Raw genomic sequence first — 15,644 nt, forward strand, 5'->3', positions numbered from 1 at the left:
CATGGCTTCAAGCCATTTGTCACAATCAGGTTGTGACATAGCATCTTTGTAGGAGATCGGTTCATCCGAATCAATCAAGTAGCAATCATCCACAAGAAATCCATATCTCTTGGGAGGTTGACTAACCCTACTAGATCTGCGAGCAACGTGCGTATGATCAACCATTTGATCATCTTCAACATCCTCGTGTTGAAAGCTAGTATCGACCAACTGTGTATCATCCAGTGATTCTTGAACCTCTTCAAGTTCCACTCTCTTTTCACTAGGTCCTTCCATAAGGAACCTAGTTTCTAAGAAGTATCCTTTGCGTGAAACAAACACTCTTTGTTCACTAGGATCATAGAATATATATCCTATATCATCCTTTGGGTATCCTATGAAGACACACCTGATGGATCGAGCCTCAAGCTTATTTGGGGTGTCACGTTTAACATAAACTATGCATCCCCATATCCTTAAATATGAAAAGGATGGAACCTTTCCATGCCACACTTCATAGGGTATTCGATCCACCTTTTTGGTCGGGGCCATATTCAAAATACGAGCCGCTGTGAGTAGCGCATATCCCCAAAATGATGGCGGTAGTGAGCTTCGTGCCATCATTGATCGAACCATGTCCAACAGTGTTCGATTCCTCCTCTCGGATACTCCGTTATGTGGAGGAGTTCCAGGAGGAGTGAGCTGTGAAATAATTCCACAATCTCTAAGATGACTTTGAAAGGTATCACTTAGGTATTCGCCTCCTCTATCGGAGCGGAGTACCTTGATTGTTCGGTTGAGCTGATTTTGCACTTCATTTTGAAATTCTTTGAACATTTCAAAGGCTTCATGTTTGTGTTTCATTAGATAAACATACCCATATCGACTAAAATCGTCGGTAAAGGTAATGAAGTACCTTTCACTATTCCTACTAGTTGGCTTGAAAGGTCCGCATACATCCGTATGTATGATACCTAACAAATCCTTAGCCCTTTCATTTGTACCTTTGAAAGGCTCTTTGGTCATCTTGCCTTGAATACAAGATTCACACTCATCAAACGAACCTAACTCGTTTGTTTTCAAAAGACCATTCTTTTGGAGAGTGTTTATACGATTCTTGTTTATGTGTCCAAGGCGACAATGCCAAATGTAGGAATCACTCAAACCCTTTTTGAGTCTTTTAGTAGAAGTTTGATATAATGAGCTATTTGAGGTATTATCATGAACCAATTCATAAATACCGTTGTTTGGTACAGCTTTAAAATAAAAGATACCATTAGATGACACATGCATTTCCGATCCTACAAATTTAAAGTCAAAGTTACATTGTCTAAGAAGGTGCACAGAAATAATGTTCCTAGTCAAACTAGGAGCATACAAAACATTTTTTAAAACAACTTCCAAACCACTTGGAAGTGATAAAGTGAAGTCTCCTCTAGCGACCACGTGTACTCTTGCACCGTTGCCCATGAAAAGATTCACTTCGCCCTTCTTCAAGTCTTCATTCCTTTTGAACCCCTGCAACCAATTGCAAATATGAGTTCCACATCCGGTATCCAATACCCATGTGTTAGAAGAAATAAGATTTAGCTCAACATTAATCATAAAGACATTACCCGAGGTATGCGCCGCATTCCTCTTGTCTTTTAGCTCTTTTAGGTAGACCGGGCAATTGCGTTTCCAGTGTCCGGTCTCCCCACAACCAAAACAAGGATCATCCTTATGACCCCTTGGTTCCACAACCTTTTGTTTCTTTGCCATAACCGGTGATTTGCCCTTACCCTTAAGATGCATAGGGGGACCCTTCCTTTTAGCTACCTTAGCCTTAAGATTGGGTTGAGATCGATTCTTGGATCTACCTTCATTGATTGCAAACACGGGTAAAACCCTTTTGCCCATGCTCGCCTCGGCTGTTTTAAGCATTGAGTGAAGTTCTCCAATGGTTTTGTCCCACCCGTTCATGTTATAATTTAACACGAAAGTGTCGAACCTTTTCGACAAAGAGTTAAGGATCAAATCCGTTGCTAACTCATTTGAGATGGGACAATTGAGCTTAGTGAGCCGATCAATATAACTTTTCATCTTAAGTACATAAGATGAAACTGGTTGACTATCATCCATTCTACATGCATGTAAGGCTCGAACCGTTTCGAACCTTTCCACTCTCGATTGCTTAAGGAACATTTCCTTAAGTTGAGTAATCATGTCGTACGCATTATGGTTTTCGAAATCCTTTTGGATTTCGGGAACCATAGTCGCCAACATGAGGCATGATACTTGAATGGAATCTTCCGTGAGTTTGACCCAATTCATGTATTCGACCTCAGTTCCCTCTTCCGGTTCTTCGGGGATAGGTGTTTCCAAAACATGATATAATTTTTCTTGTTTTAGAACAATCCTTAAATTTCGGAACCAATCCGAAAAGTTATTGTGGTTAAGACGGTCTTTAGCGAGAATAGATCGGAGAGATACGTTTTGGACGTTAGGGATAATGTTGTCGTCGACGTGTGTGGCCATCTGCAGAATTTTAAATAAGTTCATTTTAGTGTTTTAACCTTTTAATTATTAATACCCTTTTATATATACCAAATATAATTAATAATTAAAATCTAGAATCCAACGATAAACCCGACTCCGGTTAGGTGACCTTTTTCCCTTTGTCGGTTTATCAAGGTAGTTATTCATAACAATTGCAAACCCTTTTGCAACTTCTAGAATTTATGGGACCGGTTCGAAATCATATTTCGTGTTGGCATGTTTTATCCCATCAACACCCATTAGACCCCATGCTTGGGTGACCCTCTTCACATGGTTCTAATTTAAGTTGTCCTACTTGTATCAACTTGTAATATTAACATACAAATGGTTAGGTGACCTTTTTCCCATTTATATGCCAATATTACCTTAACATGTTAATTTACTCTATGCGGTTAGGTGACCTTTTTCCCACTAAGAGCTTACTAATATGTTAAGTGTTATACAAAAGGATGGTGTTTAACTTATTATCCTTAATTTTAAAGGGATTTTTAGTTTTAATAATTCTAGATATAAAACTTTAAATCATGTTCTAACATGCATTTAGAAACATGATTTTGAAACCATTTTCAAAACTAATTTATAATAAAACCATTTTTATTATGGGCGTGAGACGGCTAGTTAATAATTCCATTTTATTAAACTACGTGTCACGTAATTACCGATAATTATTAGAACCCGTTTTATGCTTTGTTAATTAATTCTATGTGACGGAGTTGATATCCTAATATCTAACAACCACACAATCAAACAATCAATCAACAAGCATACACACAATATATACTAGACACGAGCCACTAAGTTAGACCACACTTGTTAGCCGAAACAAGTGTGTGTCTTAGGTCCAATCCTAAGGGACACATGACACATGGATGTTGTAGCTCCCACTCGATCCCGCATCCAAATGCTTCGAGCATCTTCTTCAACCTTGTTGTGATCCATTGGGCTTGAACTTGGGCCTTAGCTTCCATAAGCTTCCACTTGGGCTCAATTGGTGGGCTTAGGTCCTTTTGGGCTTGAATCCCTTAATGGGCTTGTGAAACCCATTATGACCATACCCGGCCCAATTAGGCCCAAACTTCCAACTTTGCAATCTTCTTAAATTTTACAAAATTAAATGTCCTAATACATTTTTTCTATAAAATAAAGATATTACAAATTACCTATTTATTACATACCCATATGAATAAATAATTACAAAATAGCCCCTAATAAATTATTACAAACCGATACTTTGAATAATAAATTACAATCACAACATCAACCACAAACAAAACATCCATTTGGTCTACGGCTCGGTCTAGTACTAACAAACATAACCCGATATGTCATAGGAACCCGTTCCAAAAACCCCTTTGCTTTATCGGGCCTAGCCCAACCCATTTGGGCTTGACCCAATAACAAGATTATGGGCCTCGGCCCAATTAAAAACTGCATGGGCTCGGCCCAAATAAAACTATATGGGCTCGGCCCAATAATAACCATGGGCTCGGTCCATTTAAAACTTTATGGGCTCGGCCCAATAAAATTTTATGGGCTCGGCCCAAATAACCAAAATGGGCTTCGGCCCAAATTCACCCGAATTGGGCTTCGGCCCATTTGCCCGGTTTTTTTTTTTTTTTTTTTTTTTTTTTTGAACAAAGCCAAAAACAATAACAAGATTAAATACAAAAATATCATGCATGTTAATTTTTGTATAAAATCTTTCAAGGGGAAAATAAAAAAACCGAGAACCCGAAGCTTAGTTTCCCGTATCCCGGCTCTTGATGCCATTTGTTGGGTTTCTATGGAATTTACAAACTTAGTTAACCGTTTAACTAGTTATAATTAATGCGGAAACGTGATAGACAAACTAACCATATGAACAACCTAGTTTATTCATTGCAAGATTACCAATAATCTATTTACTAGAAACCCGAAGCTAGGATCACATGATACGGGAACAACTAAACAATCAAAGCTATATAAATACTTACAATCTTAACCCTTTAAGAGTTTAGTAGATGGTTGAAGAAGATGATGATGATGCTACTAGACTTTCAAAGGAAAACCCTCAAACGGAATATACCCCGAGCCTCCAACACACACCGAGCTATGCTAGGAAGCTTGAACACGGAAAAACGAGACCCGAGCCCTTCCTTTTTCCTTTTGGCCGTAAACAAGAAAGAAAGAAAGGAAGAGTTGTATGTTTTTTGTTTACTTGAAAGTTATTAAAAAGGGTCTTCATCATCATCACACCCAAGAATGCATGGTTAGGTAGATATAAACACTTATACACTCAACCTCCATCTTTTGCATGTTAATGATTTTGACCAAGTTAGTGGGGTGTGGGGCCCACCCAAAACCGGCCCCAATATATAATTTTTTTTTTTTTTTTTTTTTTTTTTATTTATTTTATACTTTATAAAATATATAAACACCCCATCTTTTATAAACCATTTTACAAAAGATCATATAGTTAAATAATCATTCCAATAATAATTATTTGAATAAATAAATTAACCAATTAATTTATTTAACACTTTCAAGTAAGTATTCAGAAACCCGATTTTCTGAATGTATTGTGTTCTGTATTTGTCTTATAGATCTTATCTTAACAAATACATAATTGGTATGTGTCTAACTCGTTATTGGGTATGACCCGACTTGGATCAAACACGGCTAGCCACATTAACCTAATTATGTGTCTCGGGCATACGGTATTCCAACATAGGCTAAGGCAGCTGGCTTGAACGAAGACACGTGGCATTAGACTGAAGATACTGGCATCTTGAGAAGAATATTATAATGTCATGTTTGACTATGTTTTATTTAAAAAGACCAGTTTGAATGATGTTAAGACAAGTTTTAAAAAGTAATGTAATGAATGATCTATTCCGCGAAAGTTTTACTTAACTCTGATGTTTAGAAATGTGTTTATGAGTAAATCAACGTCCAAAGTAGGGCACCGGTAACGGGGCCTTACATCTAGTTGATGTGTTATTTAGAATAATTTCTCGATTGTGTGTTATATGCCTCATATGAGTGATTGCTAAATGTTTATTGCTTTTGTTAGTCAGCCTCATCCTCATCCTCATCCTCAATAAGTATGAGCATATGCTCCTCCTTGTAATTTGGTATTTTTACATATTAGAAAGGAACCTCATTTATTTATGATTTATATACCGTAAGTGTTATTATTTATGGTTTCACATAAGAATTGTGGATTTTGCCTCATATTATATATACAAAAATCATGGAATTGTTCACCAACATTCGTGTTGACAAAATATATTTTATGCAACGTTACAGGTTTTAATTATCAGTTAATGAAGATTTGAAGACGTTATTTTTATTTTGGACCGTTAGGTTATTAGTTAAATGAAACTATTTATTATCTTGAACTTTTTTTTATTTGTAATGAATAAGTTGTGTTATATTTGATGATTGAATGAAATGAATGAGTTGATTAAATATTCACTTTAATAGTGTCATTGTGTTCTTGAGCAATCCGCCCTGCTCCGACATGTTCCGCCGCCTTTGGTCAGGGTGTGACATTATTGTTAGTTATAAACCCTTGAACGAAAACCCTCATCTAATTTCAATAGATTTGGGAGATTTCATGTTCAGTCGGATCAAATTCAAGTTAGGGTTTATGTTATGATCTAATTCTGGCCTTTTCAATTACACCATGAATTGGCATGAATAAGTTTTTGTTCATAATGTTTTATGTTTGTATTTGTGTTTTGGTCATGTTGGACCCAAAATTGACCTCATCTCATCGTTCGGGTCGTTCTCGAACCAAACACTCGCTTAAAACGAACTTCTGTTTTTCGCTTAAAAAAACAGATTTAATTAATTATTCTATCTGATTATCATTATTCTTATTTATGGTTTTGACCTCATGTTAGGGATTTTTCGTTGAGTTCGGTTGTCAGCTCGCTTAACTTATAATTCAAGTTGTTCAGTATGTAGCTCTCCACTATCCTACTTTCAAGGTGAGTAATTCACGCCTCTTTTTCATCTTTTACTTTTTGGGTAACATGCATACCATACACATCAAGTTATTTATATACATCTATATCTTAGCAACAACAATTCGATATTATGTGTTTATCGATTTATTGCTTATCGATAACATGTTATATGATTATGTATTTATTTTTTATTGTTTGGCGGTTAGGTCACCTCATCCTCATCTAGTATGCATACATTACCCCGGTAAGCTAGCTTGTGATAGACCAAAATGCCCGCTCTATTTTATTTGTTAATTGTTATATATCATTAATGTTGTAATTGTTCATATTCACATACGAATTGTTTTGTTTTACAATATAAACGTATATATCAACTTGTTCATATTCACATTCAAGTTTGCTAGTTGAGAAATTGGATGTTTGAGAAGACATTTAGTTTGGCTATAAGATTATTAAATATAAAGCTATTTTGTATGATTGATTGTTTTTTATTGTATTGCGATGTACTTCGATTTACGAAATAAATTAGTTACTATGCAATTAGTCATGCTCGGCATATTCTTCATAGGTTGAGATGTGACAATATTAGTCACATGTGTGAAAAAAATGTTGCGACCCATTTGTGACAAAAACTTAAAAAATGTTATTCTTATAGTTATTATCATTATAAGAATCTAAGATATCCATGTTATGAAATAGTTTCACTATGCACGGCTTACGTGACACCTGCCGCCCCTTGAATATTGTCATAACACGGTGAGCATTCCCGCAAGCTTCTCTGTCTCTATCTCTTTAATTCCACTTAAAAACAATATATTTTTTTCTCTCATATACAATTAAATAATATTTATTACATATTTATCATTATTTATTCTCTCTTCTCTACTCACAATCACTTTCAAATATACTAAAAAATAAATAGAGAATAAATGGTATTCCTTTAAATTTAATCATCTGTTTATAATTTTATCTCTCCTTCATTCATAATCAGTTACAACCCTCCAGAAAATTTTAGATATTCTTTTACACAATTATAGATGAGATGCTAAGAATGCTTTAAGCATCTACTATATACATTTACTAATATTTTCACCGTGTAGAAGTTTTTCTAGAGTTTAAAGTTATTTTTTATATTTTTTAGAATCTGACTAGATATTACATTTAATCATTGGGTTGATGCCTCATCAAGCCTGGCCGAATGTTGATAATTTGCAACTTGCATACATCAAAGTAAACGTTGACGATGCAATTAAAAGTCAATGTAATACATTGACTACATATATTAGCAGCCAATTACATTTTTGTAATACCATACCACGAAGCTGTCAAGGAATAATACCACTTGCCATTTAGCAGCAAGTACCACCACATCATATAGATACACGAATAAAAAAAAGATTTTATTTTGTAACAATCATTAAAATACAAGTTTGACCGAGTTACTTTTACAAAACAGACATTGATTTGTAAAACGTGTAAAATCTTAGTTTTCTTAAATTTTAGTTACTTTTACATGCTAAAAAAATACGGCATGAAAGGGTCGGAAAGGATAAAAAAATACAGAATTTTAGTTAAATCAATGTCTATTTTAGTTACTTCCATTGCATGTGATAAATTTCAGTTTTCTTCCATTACATGAAAGGGTCGTAAAGGAGAACGACTAAAATTGCTAAAAAATATGACGCAAGTCAGATAATATATCTGGATGATGGCTACATAAGATGTTAAAGTCATAATCACATAAATATATGGTTATAAAAAATTTATGCCCAAAAAATTGTCTATACAGCCTGTATAAGCCTATATGAGGCACTTCAAACAATCACTGACAAACATCCGACACAAACTGACACGATTCAGGTGTTATACGACCGTATAGCCCTATACGAGCCGTATTAGAAAAAAAGGTGTGTAATGATCTCTAGTGGTGTGGGAGGATCCTAAGCCTTTAAAGTATATCAAACGAGAAAAGAAATTTAACAGTGTACGCCAAATGGATAGGGCACGGAACAACACCGCAAAAAGGGTGTGGACTGTGGAGGGGTGAAGAAAGAGTAGTGTGAGGCTGATAGTGTGCGTGATGGCGGAGGTAAGTGTTTTTTGTTTTTGTTCTTTTTTTCTAATTAATTTTACTCTACAAATAAACAAAAATAATGATGATGACGTGCCATAACTACATTAAATCCTAATTTCTAAGGCCAAGGGTAGTGGGGTTTGATCCACCCCAAGTGATCCAATATATTTATGACACGTAGGCACTGACATGGCACATGATCAAGCCCTAGAGGGTGTAGTGGTCCAGGTGATCCGGGGCTTGATTGATTTTTTTTTGTTAAACACAAAAATATAAATTGAATTATTTCATTAAAACATAAATTAAAAGGAAAATAAAAACATAAATTTAAAATGCAACAAAAAAATACATAAATATAGTGTTTTTATTTTTTTGTCGTCAATTCCTACCGAATACGATCTTTTTCTTCCCCCATTATCGCTTGGTAGAATGGCGGTACGTGGTAAAGTCTTTGGCTAGAAAAGCCAAACTCTTGAACCGGTTTTTTGTATGCCGAGCTTCACCAATCGAGAGGAGCCCACTTGACAATTCCTTAATTTCCTTTTTATAGTCTTCATAACAACATTTTTTTCCCACGATCCCTACCTGGAGGGCGGTTACAACCTTGGTCTTTCAAATGACCTTCGGACAAGTTTAGGTCGAAGTCAAATTGATTCTCCATCTCACTCTAAGAGACGTATGTGCCGGACGTACTAGTTTTCGTACGTTTTGCCCATTCGGCAAAGTCCTCCGCACATAGTTGCATCCATTTAGAGCACTTCCTTGACAACTCTTACAAGTAGCCCTCGTCAAACGTCTTCACCATCCCATACCTCCTAAACACCTCTTGTTTCCATTCATCACAAGTGAATTTGTAAGCCGAGAGATCATCGGACCCACTCGACCGCATTCGGTTAGCAATTCGGTTATGTAGGTTTGTAAACAATCAAACAAATTCACGAGTATCAGCCCACCGACCAGATATCATATTTTCGGTACGAGCCCTACTCCTCACTTGCTTATAAAAACATTCCCGAACCTTGGCCTAAAAAACTCGATGTCTTTGAAAGTCGGCTACAAAAATAAATAACAAAAAATGTAATAATTGCACACAAAACTAAAAAGATATATTAAAAAATAAAATTTGCAACTTACAGTAAAATCCAAAATATGATCGAGACACTCTTTCTCTTATAGCGCTCTTTCCTTCCATTCGAGCTAATTTACCCGTGTTCCCATCTTGGGATATTTCAATCCAAGCATTTGTCAACGCGAGTTTCTCTTCTTTAGACCACGGAGTAGCCTTTCGCTTAACTGGTGTCGATGAACCATCCGCCTCTCCGGTTTTCTTCCCCTTTTTGTGAGATCGTTTTGCGGGTTTAACCGACTCCGGTTGTGTTTTCGGGACCGAATATTCGGATTGGGACATATAGGAGTTGATAAAAGCTTGAAACGATTCGTCGTCCAAGTAGTTCAATCCTTCGGGAAATTGAGGGTCGTTGATGTTGATATTACCGAAACTCGAGCCCGACATGGTTATAAATTTGAGAAATTTAGAGAGGTTTTTTTAATTAGTAGAGAGAAAAGGAGTGAGATTGGTGTATTATTTTTATAAAATGGGGTTATTATTTATAGTGGAAGTGGTAGGGTTTGTAAATTAATTTTTTTTTAAATATTCTTCCCCTCCAACGGCTCTTTGAGCCTCCCCACATCCCCAACGGCTCTTTGGAGCCCCGTGGACCGGCTCGCCCCGGCCGTCCGCGCCCCCGTTCACGCAAATGTGGTAGTGGTGTGCGCGGCTGTGACGTCATCCACGCCCCACTGCCCTCAGCCTAGTCTCTATTCTCCTTAATTCATGCTATCTATGGGTCATATGTTGAAACCATTTTGACAATTGGGTTATAAAATAGTCAATTACCATTCTAATATTCTAATATTTCATTTCATTCATACTAGCTTTCAATGGGTCACGGGTCAAAACAATTTTGATAATTGGGTTATAAGATAGTCACAAAATTAAAAGTAAAATATTGATTAAAGATCAAACAAATAGAAATATAAAAAACAAGTAGGATATAGCAAAGAACAATCTTTTTCTAAGGCTGTTTCGTTCCTTCCATGTCCACTTTTTTCTCATTAACATTATATGTTGCATTATTTAGGGTAACAAAAGACATGTTCTAAATTTGTTAATATTAGATGACGATTTAAATACTTGTGATAAATCAACAAATATTGTATATAAAGAGATTTTATTAGATTTATAAATTTAAAATTCCAGACTTTTTATTGTTTCTTTTTTACCTTTGTTCATTTATTTCAAATAGCAAACATTATTTTTTACCATTTAACAAATCTCGTGTAATATACGAGTTTAAAAGCTAGTTACTAAATATACAAATCAAGAAACTTCAAACCAATCTTATTTGTGTTAGTTTGTTTATATGTTTTTATAACTCGTACTTTTTAAATTTTACGGTTGCGATAAAATCAGGGCGTCCAGTATGACTAACGACTATATTGAAGTAATATATCGTAGAACTGTGGTGTTACTAGAAGTAGGTACATGGAGGAAGCCATGTATAAGCTGTTCTCAGTTAGTACATTAACTGTTTAAATATGCAGTCACCACTCACCAACCTTTGTACGCTTAATTGATTTCGAATATTGCATTATTTTTTAACAAGTCAAGAAACTATATTTTTCAAACCAAAAAAAAAAAAGGAAATAAACTATATATTGTACTTTTTTTTTTGATTAAATTTTTTTTTTTCCATTTTATTATAATTTACTATAAAACGATTACAATAGAGTGGCAGGCAAACGGGCAACAAGCTGCGCCGCAACACCCTTTTGAATAGCAAAGCCAATCCTGCTAAAAACGAAGTTTTGGGACCTAGAAGCTGAAGAGGTTCCGTGTACGACGCGCTGAACCCTACTAAAAAATTTCACAGCCTCTGAGGCCAGGAAACCAAGTGTATCAAAGACAAATGATACTTTGTTAATCCATCTTCTTATAAATACAGCTTTCAAGTTAAAAATTACGTGTAAGGGCAATGATATGAAAAGAGTAGGGTTTGTTTTATATACATTTTTTTTGTTGGTTTGTATTTTAATCAAAATCATCCAACTTTTTTTCATTCATTTGAGACTTGTTTACCAGATAAGCAAAGTTTATTTATTTATTTATTTTTAAATAAATAAGATTCTTTTATTAAAATGACTAAAATACGATAATTTATAACAATAAAACTAAAAAAAAATGTGTGAACCAGAAACTACCATCCTTTGGTACTTGATAACTATTAAAACCTAGCATCTTTTATTAATCTTATTCGAAAGGTACCTTATGACTTTCAAAAACAAGTTGAAACAATTAGACGTGCCTTCACACGGTTTCACGGTGATCAATCAAAAGTATAATATTGTATTCGACAATACGCTCAAAAGTCTTCTCATTTAAAAGTCAATCAATGAGATGGACAATGCATATAAATAAACCTCACAAAATAAGGTTTCACTCTATTATGTCTTCTATGATCACCATGGCCGCTAGACCTTTCAAGCTGCTGCCTATTCTTCTCTTGGCTCTATTTACACTTTCCGTTTCTGGCAGTGGTAAGCAACTTATAATAATATTATGATTACATTTTCAATGGTGGTCTATGTTATCAATCTATTATATATGTAACATTTTAACTAGAAAGAATTGAAGTAGGTATGTAATATTTTGTATACACTATCTCTATAATTACACTAAAAAGCACTATATTTTTTTTTTCTGTTTAATTAAATAATATTTTTTATACCTTTATCATTACAGTTTTCTCTCTCTTCTACTCACAATCAATCCAACCAATATTAAAAAATAAATAGGGGCAAACAATGTTTCCTCAAATTTACAAAAAATCACTGCATTTCTCTCCACACCCTATAATTTACACTCACAACCTCACAATATAATTTGCAAACTCCCCTCACATAATTTTAGGGGATGGGATGAGAATGCTCTAATAGAATGGGTTCTGTTTATGTTTGTGTTTTACCATTAAACTAGATAATGTGATTTTCTGTATGGCCATGATGGTGTTTGTGAGCATAAGCTGCGGGGAATTGGAGCTCAAGACTGACTCAAACCTCATCGAGTGGACTCCAGACGATACTCTAGTTTCAAATGGTGTTGCGCGGGTGGTTCAATCTAGCAACAAAATATCTCCGATTATGGACACCCTCAGGGTTTTCACAACTAGGAAAAAGAACTGTTAGTCCACCCCGGTTACACAGGGCGAAAAAGTCCTGGTTCGTGCGAGTTTCAACTATGGAAACTATGACCGTTTGTCAAGTCCTCCCACTTTCGATCTACACTTTGATGGAAACTTATGGGCCAACGTTAAGACTTCACTTACGGGGATGACACGGTACAAAGTAATTTATGTTGCAAAAGGAGAAGCGGTTAGTGTGTGTGTAGCTCCAACCAAACCCAACCAGTTCCTGTTTATGACGGCTCTTGAAATTCGAAGCGTCGACTCAGATGTTTATAGCGATGTAGATGAGGGTCGAGCTTTGTTCACAATCATGAGGAATGCTTATGGTGCTAGTCAATCCCTAAGGTGTTTATGTCTAAATTCTCTCTTTTTTTTCTTTAAGTTTGCATGTTGCACCACCAAACATGTGATAACTTTCTATCATACCTTTTGAAAGTCATCTTAATTGATCTCGTTGGTTAGTAAAGTATTAGTCGGTTCCCTGAGTCTTCCAGGGTTCCGAGGGTTACCTGTATTTTTTCTTCTTTATAAGCAATTAACGTTTCAAATTATCAACTTATCATATTTGACAAATGTATTTCAGATTTCCATCGGATCCTTATGACCGAATATGGGTACCCACCTCTGCCGGGACAAGTAAGGTCACAAGCGAAGCACTTATTATCGACCCGACTGGACCAAATAACCCCCCGATGGAGATTTTACAAAACGCGGTCACAGTTGAAACAACGTCTGATCCTTTAATATTGTTCAACATTTCCCCTTCGAATGACCTCTACTACGTAACCATGTACTTTTCAGAAGTTACTGATCTTGGTTCTACTCAAACCAGATCGTTTAGCATCTATGAGACGACAACCGCAGGAAGTAGTCCTTTACAGCTCCCAATTTCTCCACCTTACGGTGATGTGCTTGTACGGGACCTTAATAACTATAAAGTTGACTCTTTCACCAACATTTCTTTAGTTGCTAGTACCAATTCTGATAACCCCACCTATCATAAATGCCGCTGAGGCGTTCAAAATTAGCGAAGTTTTAACTGATGGTACCAATAGCAATGATGGTAAGCAATTACTAGTACTTTCGAATTCCTTCTTCAATGATTTTATTAAGATTGCGTTTTTACATAAGTTGTTTTAATGACTTCTAATGATAAAACAGTGGAAGCTTTAACTTTGTTACAAACAACATTCGACGTGTTAGGAGGTTGGAGTGGCGACCCGTTCCTTCCAGCACCATACTCGTGGGACTGGCTCAACTGCAGCAACGACGCTATGCCTCGCGTTACCTCATTGTAAATTATCTAAACTGTTATGGTTTTGTAGGATAATATTAGTTTGGTAACATCATATTAATATAAAATTATAAATAACTAGAAACAAGTTTTTGAAGTATTCTACTAAATTTATTATGACTTTCTTGTTCTTTTCATAATATTAGAACACTTTATAATAGTTGAGTTGACTTTAGAGTTTAGAGAAATAAAACAGTTTAAGTCTTCTTAATAGGTGATGCAGGAGCATCGAGAATCTTTTTATTTATTAGTTTATCTTTTATTGTTTTACGTTTATCTCGTTTCCATGTTTATCTTATTTTCTTTTAGTATAAATAGGGTGCTAGGGTTTCTTTGTTATTCAGTTTTGGTTGAATATTAAATAAAAGAACATTGTTCTTGGAACCTTTGGTTCTGTTTATCGTCTTTTGATTAATCATGAGTCTCTCGAGCCATTGATCGCTTCCGAAACTGCATCAATAGTACACATTGAAAACATTTTACTATTTGGTTAAATAAATTTCTCTTTTCCATACTTGTGACATGTGATGCCCTATATATATTTTCATCATATACAGGTTTCTTGATAGTTTTGATCTTTCGGGTGAATTTCCGGATATTAGCTCCATGGATGCTCTTGAGATCATGTCAGTCAAACAACTGAACTTCATCAACTTGAAAAACTCATCAATTACATTTTCTTATTTTATTTGTTTTTTTTTCAGTGATTTGAGCAATAACACCTTCACCGGAACGATTCCTGGTTTCCTTGGCTCCATGCCTAAACTCCAGCAACTGTAAGTGTAGTTAATTATCACTCTTTGTGACTAAACAAGTTTGTGGGGATATATCAACCCAAACACGACCAATTTTCTATTATTTACATGTGTCTACAAAATGAGTTTTATACTACTAGATCTACATGTGTACAAGTCCTCACGTGAAAGCTGTTGTTTTGAAGGAATTTGGCAGATAACCAATTTGATGGAAGCATACCCACGACTATATCAAAGAACTACATATTAAAATTAAAGTAAGTTATTTAGTAACTATCATATATTGTTTTTTGTTATTTATATTCTTTGGAAAACTAACTAGCCGGTACTGTTTTATTTATTAGAAAAATTGGATTCCAAGGTGACAATCCCAACTTTTAATTTCATTACCAATAACAATCTCAGTCTAACAGAACACTAACTCCGTTAATAATTACCTTTTAAGTTACTGTGAATGACCATAATATCCTCCATAACAATTGTCATACTACCATACTACCCTTAAATATTAATTAAATTATAAATGAAAATGAAAAATAAATATATTATGGCCCCACCATTTATAGCAACAAATTACCAAAACCAAATGATCGTAAGCTTGCATGCTCCACCTCCGGCCGGCCACATAGGGCTTCTTCCTTCGGACGCCCACATACGCCTGCTCCATCGCCGACCCACCATCGATACCAACAACACCGCTGGCCACCGTCAATTGCAACCTACAACAACAGCATCGCGCACCCTATTATATTCCTTATTCATCAACAATGCAACTCCACCGGCGGCCAGATCGGAAAAACGAGATTG

The 15,644-nt window shown here is 35.3% G+C and overlaps 1 pseudogene across 1 annotated transcript; it reads left to right on the forward strand.

The window, feature by feature from the left end:
* The first annotated feature begins 12,597 nt into the window (after window positions 1–12,597).
* Window positions 12,598–15,098, forward strand: LOC143562562 (uncharacterized protein At1g24485-like; annotated as a pseudogene). Its single transcript, XR_013140508.1, has 6 exons — window positions 12,598–13,133; window positions 13,372–13,851; window positions 13,950–14,082; window positions 14,640–14,708; window positions 14,787–14,858; window positions 15,023–15,098. The product of XR_013140508.1 is annotated as an uncharacterized protein At1g24485-like (transcript).
* Window positions 15,099–15,644: the final 546 nt, after the last annotated feature.

The sequence above is a fragment of the Bidens hawaiensis genome, unplaced genomic scaffold, assembly GCF_021521415.1.
Source record: "Bidens hawaiensis isolate Kalapana, Puna unplaced genomic scaffold, B.hawaiensis_p1.1 tig00021033_1, whole genome shotgun sequence".
Taxonomy (NCBI): Eukaryota; Viridiplantae; Streptophyta; class Magnoliopsida; order Asterales; family Asteraceae; genus Bidens; species Bidens hawaiensis.